Source organism: Carlito syrichta, unplaced genomic scaffold (assembly GCF_000164805.1).
Source record: "Carlito syrichta isolate Samal-C Ts95f unplaced genomic scaffold, Tarsius_syrichta-2.0.1 Scaffold90614, whole genome shotgun sequence".
NCBI lineage: Eukaryota > Metazoa > Chordata > Mammalia > Primates > Tarsiidae > Carlito > Carlito syrichta.
In genome coordinates, this window is record NW_007034710.1 from 349,171 (window position 1) to 359,241 (window position 10,071).

The following is a 10,071-nucleotide window of genomic DNA, read 5'->3' on the forward strand; positions in this document are numbered from 1 at the left end:
AAAAATAAACTTCCATATATGTAAAACAAAATTTTGTTTATGTTTGTGATACTGTATATTCTATTGACCCCCAAGAAATACTTATCAGAGCTAGTGACCAAAGACGGTGACAACTTTAATAAAAACATGTGACCAGGCTCTGTGGCTCAGCCTGTAATCCCAGCAATTTGGGAGGCCAAGGCGAGTGAATTGCCTGAGCCCATGGATTTGAGACCCGCCCGGGCAACTTGGTGAGACCTCGTCTCTACAATAAATCAAAAATTAGCCAGGCATGGTAGTGTGCGCCTGTAGTTCTGGCTATTTGGAGGGCTGAGGCGGAAGGATTGCCAGAGCCCAGCAGGTCGAAGTTGCGGTGGCCAGGAGCGTGCCACTGCACTCCAGTCTGGGTGACAGAGTGAGACTCCAACTCAAAAAGAAATAAAAATAAATAAAAAATAAAAGATGTTAAAACATTTTTTTTCAGCTTTTAAAGATAAACGGAATATAAATGCTGTCAAGTGATGAAAAGGACACATAGACTTGGTCACCAGTTTTTAGGAGCCTATATAAGATACAGAACACCCTTTCAAGTTAGAAGTGAATTTAGTTTAATTATTGGGCTATTCTTACTAATAGTAATTAAATTAAATGTTTTAACCCTAGAGGTGATAGACATTTAAAATAAGGCCAAAAAGGTTTTCCTTTTTTTAAATTGTACTTTTTATTTTTAGATAATTGTAGAGTCTTATGTAGTGGTAAGGATAATGCAGAGGGATCTTTGGTACTCTTTACCTAGTTTCCCCCAGTGGTAATATCCTGCTAGACTTTTGTACCACATTGTAATGTTAACATTGAGGCCGGGCTCAGTGCCTCACACCTGTAATTCCAGCACTTTGGGAGGTGTAGGCAAGAAGATTGCCTGAACCTACGGGTTCAAGATCAGCCTGGGCAACTTGACGAGACTTCCCTTCTACAGTAAATCCAAAAAAAAATTAGCTGGACATGGCAGCACACGCTTGTAGTTCCAGCTACTTGGATGGCTGAAGTGGAAGGATTGCCTGAGCCCAACAGGTCGAGGCTACCATGGCTGTGAGCATGCCACTGTGCTCCAGCCTGGGTGATAGTGAGACTCCAACTCAAAAAAAAAAAAAACAACAACAGCCGGGCATGGTGGCATGTGCCTGTAGTTCCAGCTACTCAAAAGGCTGAGGTGGAAGGATCACCTGAGCTGCGGTGGCTGTGAGCGTGCATGCCACTGCACTCCAGCCTGGGTGATAGAGTGTGACTCCAACTCAAAGAAAATAATTAATTAACATTGATACAGTTTGCCTGTCTTGTTCAGACTTCCCCAATTTTGCATATATTCATCTGTGTGTGTATGTATGTATTTTTAGTTCTGTGCAGTTTTATCATGTTTAGGTTCATAGTTTGGCCACCACCACAGTCAAGATACAGAACCGTTCATTACCACAAAGTTCCCTCATGTCCTTTTTATAGCCGTACCACATTCCTTCTGCTGACTCTTTTCCATCTCTCACAAGATTTCTGATAAATTATTGGATTGGTATATTTTATATCGGCCTATTAAGGGAATTCAGGAATATTTTGGGAACTGTATCCTTAACTTTAAAAAAAATTATTTAAAATTTGCTTAATTTATTAAAATAATACATACGTTGTTTTGTTTTTCCATCAACTTTGTATTAAACATAGTTCTATAACTTTTCATGAAAAGCAGTAATCTAATTCTTCCTACCAAATCTCATTCCCCGTAGGCAACTGCTTCCTTTTTTTTTTCTTTTTTTTGAGTTGGAGTCTCACTCTGTCACCCAGATTGGAGTGCAGTGGTCACTCCCAGCCACCGCAGCCTTGACCTGCTGGTCTCCGGTGATCCTTCCGCCTCAGCCTTCCAAGTAGCCGGAATTACAGGTATGCGCTACCACGCCCGGATGATTTTTTGTTTTATTGTAGAGATGAGGTCTTGCTGCCCAGGCGGGTCTCTAACCCGCGGGCTCAGGCAATCCACTCACCTCAGCCTCCCAAAGGCGTGGGATTACAGGCTGAGCCACCGAGCCTGGCTCATTTCTTTTTTTTAAAAGATGTGGGGTACAATTCAGAATTAGGTATACAAGTGGTCATAATACAAGGCAAAGTTTGGGCCTCCCTTTGGTTCCCACCCAATATTTCTAAATAATAAATAATTTGCTCTCTTATTGCCTTCCCTTTCTCTTTTTTGAATCCTCCTAATAGAGTTTTGTCACAACTTTTAGTTAGATCAGTATTCATTATTTATTGTGTTTAGTAAATGTTGGTTATTATTGATTCATTTAGTGTTTTGTGCAACTTTTTCCCCCAGGATTTAATATCATTACTTACCTCATTTTTTGATATGTTGTTATATCCCTATTACTAATTAATTATTTCAGACGCTGCAGCAGATGTGTAAATCTAACAATATAGTCAAATATCAAGTAATCCATAAGTTTCTATTTGTCTCCCTCCCTTCTTTCCTTCTTGTCATCCCTCTAAATATCCTAAGTAGTGAAGATTGATGGCATGATTCCATTTATATCAAATGCTACTTTAGGACAAGGACCATGATATATAGTAAGGCAGTTCTCTTGTTCACACGTATTTGCTGTTTCATTATTTTTTTCTTCTTCTTCTCTTCCTTTTTTCTTCCTTTTTTCCCCCTCTTTTACTTTCTAAAAAAAGAATAAGCTGGGCGCAGTGGCTCACATCTGTAATCCCAGCACTGTGGGAGGCGAAGGTGAGAGGATTACCTGAGCTCAGGGGTTGAAGACCAACCTGAGCAACGTGGTGAGACCTTGTCTCTACAATAAATAAAAAAATCAGCTGGGTATATGGTTCCAGCTACTTGGAAGGCTGAGGTAGAAGGTTTGCCTGAGCCCAGGAGGTCGACTCTGCAGTGGCCGTGAGCATGCCACTGCACTCCAGCCTGGGTGCCAGAGTGAGACTCTGACTCAAAAAAAAAAAAAAAAAAAGAATAATATGTGTGTAGCAAGTACGCAAATCTTAGTGTACATCTCAGTTTTTACATAGGTATACAGCCATATAACCACCATCCAGTTCAAGATACAGAACATTTTCTGCACCCTACAAAATTCCTTGTTGCTTCTTCCCAGTCAGTATTCCCCTCCACAGGCATGACTACTTTTTATGACCACTTTTTTCACCTTGGATTTATAGATGTTTAAAATGTGACAAATGAGGAGTTTAAATCTTATAGCACTTGTACATTCATTATGTATTTAATTATATACATGAGTGCTCCTAGGAGTTGGTTCTTTTTTTTGAATTGAGGTCTCACTCTGTTGCCCAGGCTGGAGTGCAGTGGCATACATGGTAGCACGCGCTACCATGACCGGCTTATTTTTTTATTTATTATAGAGATGAGCTCTCACCAAGTTGCCTAGACTGGTCTTGAGCTCCCGGGCTCATGCAAAGTGCTGAGATTACAGCCTGAGCTACCACGCTTAGCCCAGGAATTGATTCTTTTTAGAACACCTTGTTTGTGGACTAGCCCTGTTTTGAGAAGCAACTGCGTGAATGAGACTGAAGGCTAAGAGAATACTCAGAAATAGTTAGACATTTTAAGAAATGTGGGAGTTGCTTTGTTTTTTAGGCTTCATGTTAGTCTCTCTCTCTATCTCTCTCTCTTTTTTTTTTTTTAAGTGAAGACAGGGTCTTACTCTGTCACCCAGGCTGGAGTGGTGTGGTTCAATTATGACTCATTGTATCCTTGAATTCCTGGGCTCAAATGACCCCACCTAGCTAGGACTGACTATAGATGCATTCTAGTACACCCAGCTAATGTTTATTTTTTACCTAAAAAAAAAAAAAAAAATTAAGTTCTTCCTGCTGAGACTTAACTTCTCAGCATATATTTTACTTTTTGTAGAGATGGTGTGTCACTATGTTGCCCAGACTGGTTCCCAACTCTTGGCTTCTAGCGGCTCTTCCACCTCAGCCTCCCAAAGTGCTAGGATTGTAAGCATGAGCCACCACACTGAGCCCTTAGATCTCTTGACTGTTCACTTATTTTCTGAGAATTTCACATCAGTTTCTCTTTAGCATAAAAAGTTTAACTTTGGAGATAACTAAATTATAAAGGGCAACACAGCCCTTTAATTTTTTTTTTTTTTTTTGAGTTGGAGTCTCACTCTGTCACCCACACTGGAGTGCAGTGACCGCTCCCGGCCACCGCAGCCTTGACCTGCTGGGCTCCGGCGATCCTTCCGCCTCAGCCTTCCGAGTAGCCGGAATTACAGGTATGCGCTACCACGCCCGGATGATTTTTTGTTTTATTGTAGAGATGAGGTCTTGCTGCCCAGGCGGTCTCGAACCCGCGGGCTCAGGCAATCCACTCACCTCAGCCTCCCAAAGGCATGGGATTACAGGCTGAGCCACCGAGCCCAGCGGCAGAACTTTTTTATTGTTTACTTTAGGTAATCTTTGCCTCTACTTTTTGGCCTACACACAAGCCTTGGTAAGGCTTTTCAGTGTGGATCAGTTTCACCAAATGAATCCCTATGTGATGAGACCTGAATTATTTACATATTCAGTATGCTATTTAACCTATTGTGAAATGTATGCTGGCACAGAACAGTATAGACAAACACCAAGGCTCTAAACCTGAGCCCTATTGAATTACTATGTCCTAGTGAAAGTGTCACTTGCTTATATGAAATGAAACAGGTCAAGCCTCATAATCTTTGCCTGAGAATAGCAGCCTGTGAGAACCGTAAAACTATTCATGAGCTGCAGCATATAAAAACGCAGGACCTGAGAATTGTTACAGCTTTACTCATCTATCCTTAGGTGACACATGGTCAGATGAGCCCTCTTGAATTGGATCTGTCTTCTCAAATTGGCACTGTTATAGTCTGTTCTTTATCTAATCTTCATTGGAGATATGGGTGAGAGCTATGGTACTTGAGGAGATGACACAGTTCCTATGTTACAGTAATTAATGTAATAAATTAAGGGAGAGGCCCAAAGGGAAGTTGATTGTTTCTTGTTAAGAGCTCTAGGTGGAAATTCAGTTGATTAGTGAGCTCCCATGAAGTATGGCAGGTAGAGAGAGAGAGTTACCTGTTGTTACAGCTGGGTAAGCTGAGAGTCACTGAGAATGGTTTACATGTTGTACTAACCTCACTTGAGGCTGACTAAGCATGAAGTGATTTGGGTCAGCATCTGGCATCAGGGAAGGTGGTATAATTTGGCTCTCTTTTCAGCAACTTTGTTGTATCTCAATGGTTTATTGACAGTTTCCTGGGGGATCAAACCCTGTGAACTTCACACAATGTAGATTTGAAGGCCTGTCAGTGATGTTAGCAACCTAGTGGGTTGGGACAGTTGGCAAACGAAGTAGTCCAGATGTTAAAGCCATGAGCTTTGAGATTGGTACCTTGGCCCTGAGAGACTTTTTTCTTGTCAGGGTTTCACTCTTAGCCACGCTGGAGCGCAGTGGCACAATCATGGCTAACTACAACCTTGACCTTCTGGGCTGAGGCAATCCTTCTGCTTCAGCCTTCCAAGTAACTGAGACTACAGGTGTGTACCACCATGCTTGGCTAATTTTTAAATTTTATTTTGTAGAGATGAAGTCTCACTATGTTGCCTAGGCTGGTCTTGAACTGTTCAAGCAATCCTCTCACCTTGGCTTCCCAAAGTGCTGGAATTAAAGGCATGAACCACCATGCCCCTGAGAGATTTTTGAAGCAAGATGGAGTCTGTCAGTCAATATAGTCACTACAGGACCCCCGACCACATCTGGCTAATTTTTTTTTATTTATTGTAGAGACGAAATCTTGCCAAGTTGCCCAGGCTGGTCTGGACTCCTGGGCTTTAGCAATCCTCTCACCTCCTCCTCCCAAAGTACTGGGATTTCAAGCGCGAGCCACTGCACCTAGCTTAGTATGACCTGTAATTTAATTTGTAAAAAAAATTTAATGTTTTTTCTTTATTTTTTTTAATGCTTTAGATGCCCTATAAAAGATAAAACATGAAACAGTCCTCTTTCAGTTCAAACACCAGAACCTTATAAGAATATTTGCATTCTTATATTTTTGTGTTGTCTTACATTTTTTCAGATTTGTATCCTCATGATATGCTTAGAACTTGAAGAATTCTCCCTCTATGTTATAATGAGAAAAGTATTACTTAATGAAGCAACTTGGCTAGCTAGTGTCAGTGGAAATTTGAGTCCAGAAATTACATCTTGTGATTCTAAGTTCAGTGTTCTTTTTATTGCACCATGCAATCTTCCTAGAATTGATTATAGCATTTTTTTCTTTGGCATGCAGCTTTTGGAGGTAAATACCAAGCCAGACAGATAGCCCTGACATCCATATTTCGTGTGTGACCTGTGTGGTCCCAAGCAGATTGTACATACTTGTACATAACTGTTACTTGCTCAGGCCAAAGCCTATAAGAAGATTGATCCAAAACCCATAGGAAAAGGGGAGGACAGATAAATTTATAGTAGAACAGCATTGGACAACTTACTGCTTAGACTGGATTATTTCTGGGTAGTTACCAATTAAAGGAATCTGCATTCTTTGAAACCTTGTAGGATAGATTCAGAGATCTTGGGGGGAAGGTAGAAAAGTTAGTTTTTCTTGTTATGTTTGGACATAAGTAGGAGAGACCTGACATGAATACTTTTTTTCTTTCTTAGCCTTCTTGAAGAGAGGACTTGCTCATTCCTGAGGTAGAGAAGTAGTATGATCTACGACATGTGTCCTAAAAAAGACAATGGCATGACATATGTGACTTACAAATGTACCAGTCTCTAGGCTGGGAGTCAGAGAGATGGATTTGGCTTCCAGACATGAGACAGGGATCTGAACTCCTGTTGTTATGGTGTGTTTTTTGAGCATGACTGCTTTGGGTGAGTACAGGTTATGGAGAATGATTGTCATGCCCTATCTTGGTCACTTAGCCATATCCACGCAGAGCAGAGTTTCTTGGCGATCAGGTGCAAGAACAAAGCACAGATAGTACTGACAAGTGGTTCCAGAGTCTGCTGAATTGTGGTCTTAAATAAGGAAGTGGAGTACATTTAGACAGAAGGAGAGAAGAAAGAGAAAAATATTCATGGAAGCCCTTGCAAGTTGTTAAATACCTTGTGGACTCTGTAAGGTATTGGTTCTCCTGATTCTGTTCTTTCTCTGCCATGGAAGCAAGAGGTCAGTGTTTTCATTTCCAACTAGCATGTTAGTTACCCACCTCCTGGGGTTAAACATCTCTGCAGTGACCTGTCAGAGAGTTGATTGTTAGCTGTATAAAGCCAGGGATGCTGTAGGGAGCAGATGGGAAGTGGTTTGGCTGCTGCAGCCAGGTTGATTAAGAATCCCTGGCAATTGTACAGTGTATCTCTGGAAATGTACCAAGAAAGTTACTATGAAACCTGCTGGGTTTGGAAAGCTAGATTTCTGAATAGTCACCTGGTTGATAAATAGTACTTGTGAAAAGCTCTTATGCTTTCAAAAATAGGAATACAGGGAGTCTCTAAAAGAGCATAAGGACCACTGAAGTTTAGTCCTTGGGATGTGTTTTCTTTGTTTGCATCCTGCTTATTCAGAAATTCTGGGGAGTTTTCTAGTAGGGAAAGCATTGTCTAATAGGTACATTAATAAAAATATAGATTTGAAAAAGGGTCTAAACATGTCTAGAATAACCCTGCCATACATAGGGGAATCCTTTTTGTTGTTGTTGTTAAGAGACAGTCTCATTCTGTCGCCCAGGCTGGATTGCAGTGGCATGATCACAGCTCACTGAGGCCTCGACCTCCTTGGCTCAAGTGATCCTCCCATTGCAGCCTTCCAAGTAGCTGAGATGACAAGCATATACCATCACACCTGCTTATTTCTCAGTTTTTTTGAAGAGACAGGATCTTGCTATATTGCCCATACTGACCTCGAACTCCTGGGCTCAAGTGATCTTCCCACTTCTGCTTCCCAAAGTGCTGGGATTACAGGTGTGAGCCCAGCCATAATCTTTTATATATTTCCTTGACAGGTGATTATGTTTTTTCTGCTCAAATACTTTCAGTGATAAAGACATGGCTTCATTACACAATGGGTATAAATGTTGGAAATCTCAGGTTATTAAATTTATTCCTGAGTTAAACATCTTTCTGGAACTTCTACTCACTGATCCTATTTGTATCCTCAGCATCACAGAATAATTGTCTCTATTCCACAATGCAACCATCGTATACTTGAAACTAACCAGCGTTCTCCTGTCCAGTCTAAAGAATCACAGTGTCTAAGACCTTTCCTCTAATGAAGTGCCTTCCCCATCTTTTCCATACTGTACTCTCTAGGACATACTTTAATTTAATGAATAGATGTGGAATCTGGAAATGAGCACAGACTATCAGATGTTCTTTTCATCTCCAACTACCTTTTCGGAAAGAGTACAGTTTTTAAAAATGTGACTGGGCACAGTGGCTCACGCCTGTAATCCCAGCACTTTGGGAGGCTGGGGCAGGAGGATTGCTTGAGCCCAGGAGTTCAAGGTTAGCCTGGGCAGCATAGACCTTGTCTCCACAAAATATAAAAAAATTAATTGGGAGTGATGGCGCATGCCTGTAGTCCCAGCTACTTGGGAAGCTGAGGCAGAAGGATCGCTTGAGCCCAGGAAGTAGAGACTGCAGTGAGCCATGATGGTGCCACTACACTCCTACCTGGGTGACAGAGTGAGACCCTGACTGGAAAAAAAAAAGGTAATGACAGTGTTGCTCACTTACTAGAAAAAACAACGCATCAAACAAAACAATTTGCTGTGGGATATGGAATTGGAACAAGAGGAATTTGAGAAAGTGTCAATTTTATGACTTTAGGTTTGTCTTTCCCTACTGGTATTAGGGCTGAACTTTTTGAGCTACATTATATAAAGTACTGATTTTGTCTCACATATTTTTCAGAAATAATTTTTAGTATCTGCATTGAGGTTAGTCTTTAGATTACAAAGTGACATTGGTATTTGCATTTACACAAATTATTTATGCCATGTTGAACTGATTTTAGTGTTTCAGATAGTTTTTAATAAGATGGGTATTATATATGTATTCTTACAAAACTGAAAATATGTTGTTTTTACATGTGACAAACAACTTGGCTTAGTGTAAAATTCTTGACTAACAACCTTTTCAAAATTCTGCAGATTGTCATTCTCTTTTAATATTTAATATTGGCCAGGGTCGTTGGCTCAGCCTGTATCCCAGCACTTTGGGAGGTCAAGGCGAGTGGATTGCTTGAACCCGCAGGTTCGAGACCAGCTCAGGCAACTTGGCAAGACCTCATCTCTACGATAAATAAAAAATTAGTCAGGTGTGGTAGTGCACACCTGTGGTTCCAGCCACTTGGAAGGCTGAGGTGGAAGGATCACCTGAGCCCAGCAGGTCAACGCTGGGGTGGTTATGAGCATGCCACTGCACGCAAGCCTGGGCAATGGTGTGAGACTCCAACTCAAAAAAAACCAAACATTTAATATTGTGGAGCATTCTGAAGTCAGCCCAATTTTTGTTCTCTGTAACTTAAAACTTTTGCCAGAATGTGTGCAAGTTTGATTTTTAAAATAGATTTTACTGAAAATATAATGGGCTGTGTGCGGTGGCTCAGTTTGTAATCCCAGCACTTTGGGAGGCTGAAGCGAGAGGATTGCCTGAGCCGGGGGGTTCAAGACCAGCCTGGGCAACATGATGAGACCTCGTCTCTATAATAAATCACAAAAACTAGCTGGGCGTGGTGGCTTGCAACTGTAGTTCTAGCTACTTGGCTGACGCAGAAGATCACCTAAGCCCAACGAGTTGAGGCTGCGGTGGCCATGGGTGTGCCATTGCACTCCAGCCTGGGTGACAAGAATGAGACTCCAACTCAAAAAAGAAAACATAATGAACCTTTTCAATCTGCATGAAAGATCTTTGTTTAGTTCAATATGCTATTCATTTATTATATCTATGATAGGTTGCTTTTCTCCCATTTGTTCTAGTATCTTCAGTTTTCCTTCAGTGGTATTAAATGCTTGATCTCTTGATTTCTGTCATTCTGTTTTTTTTTT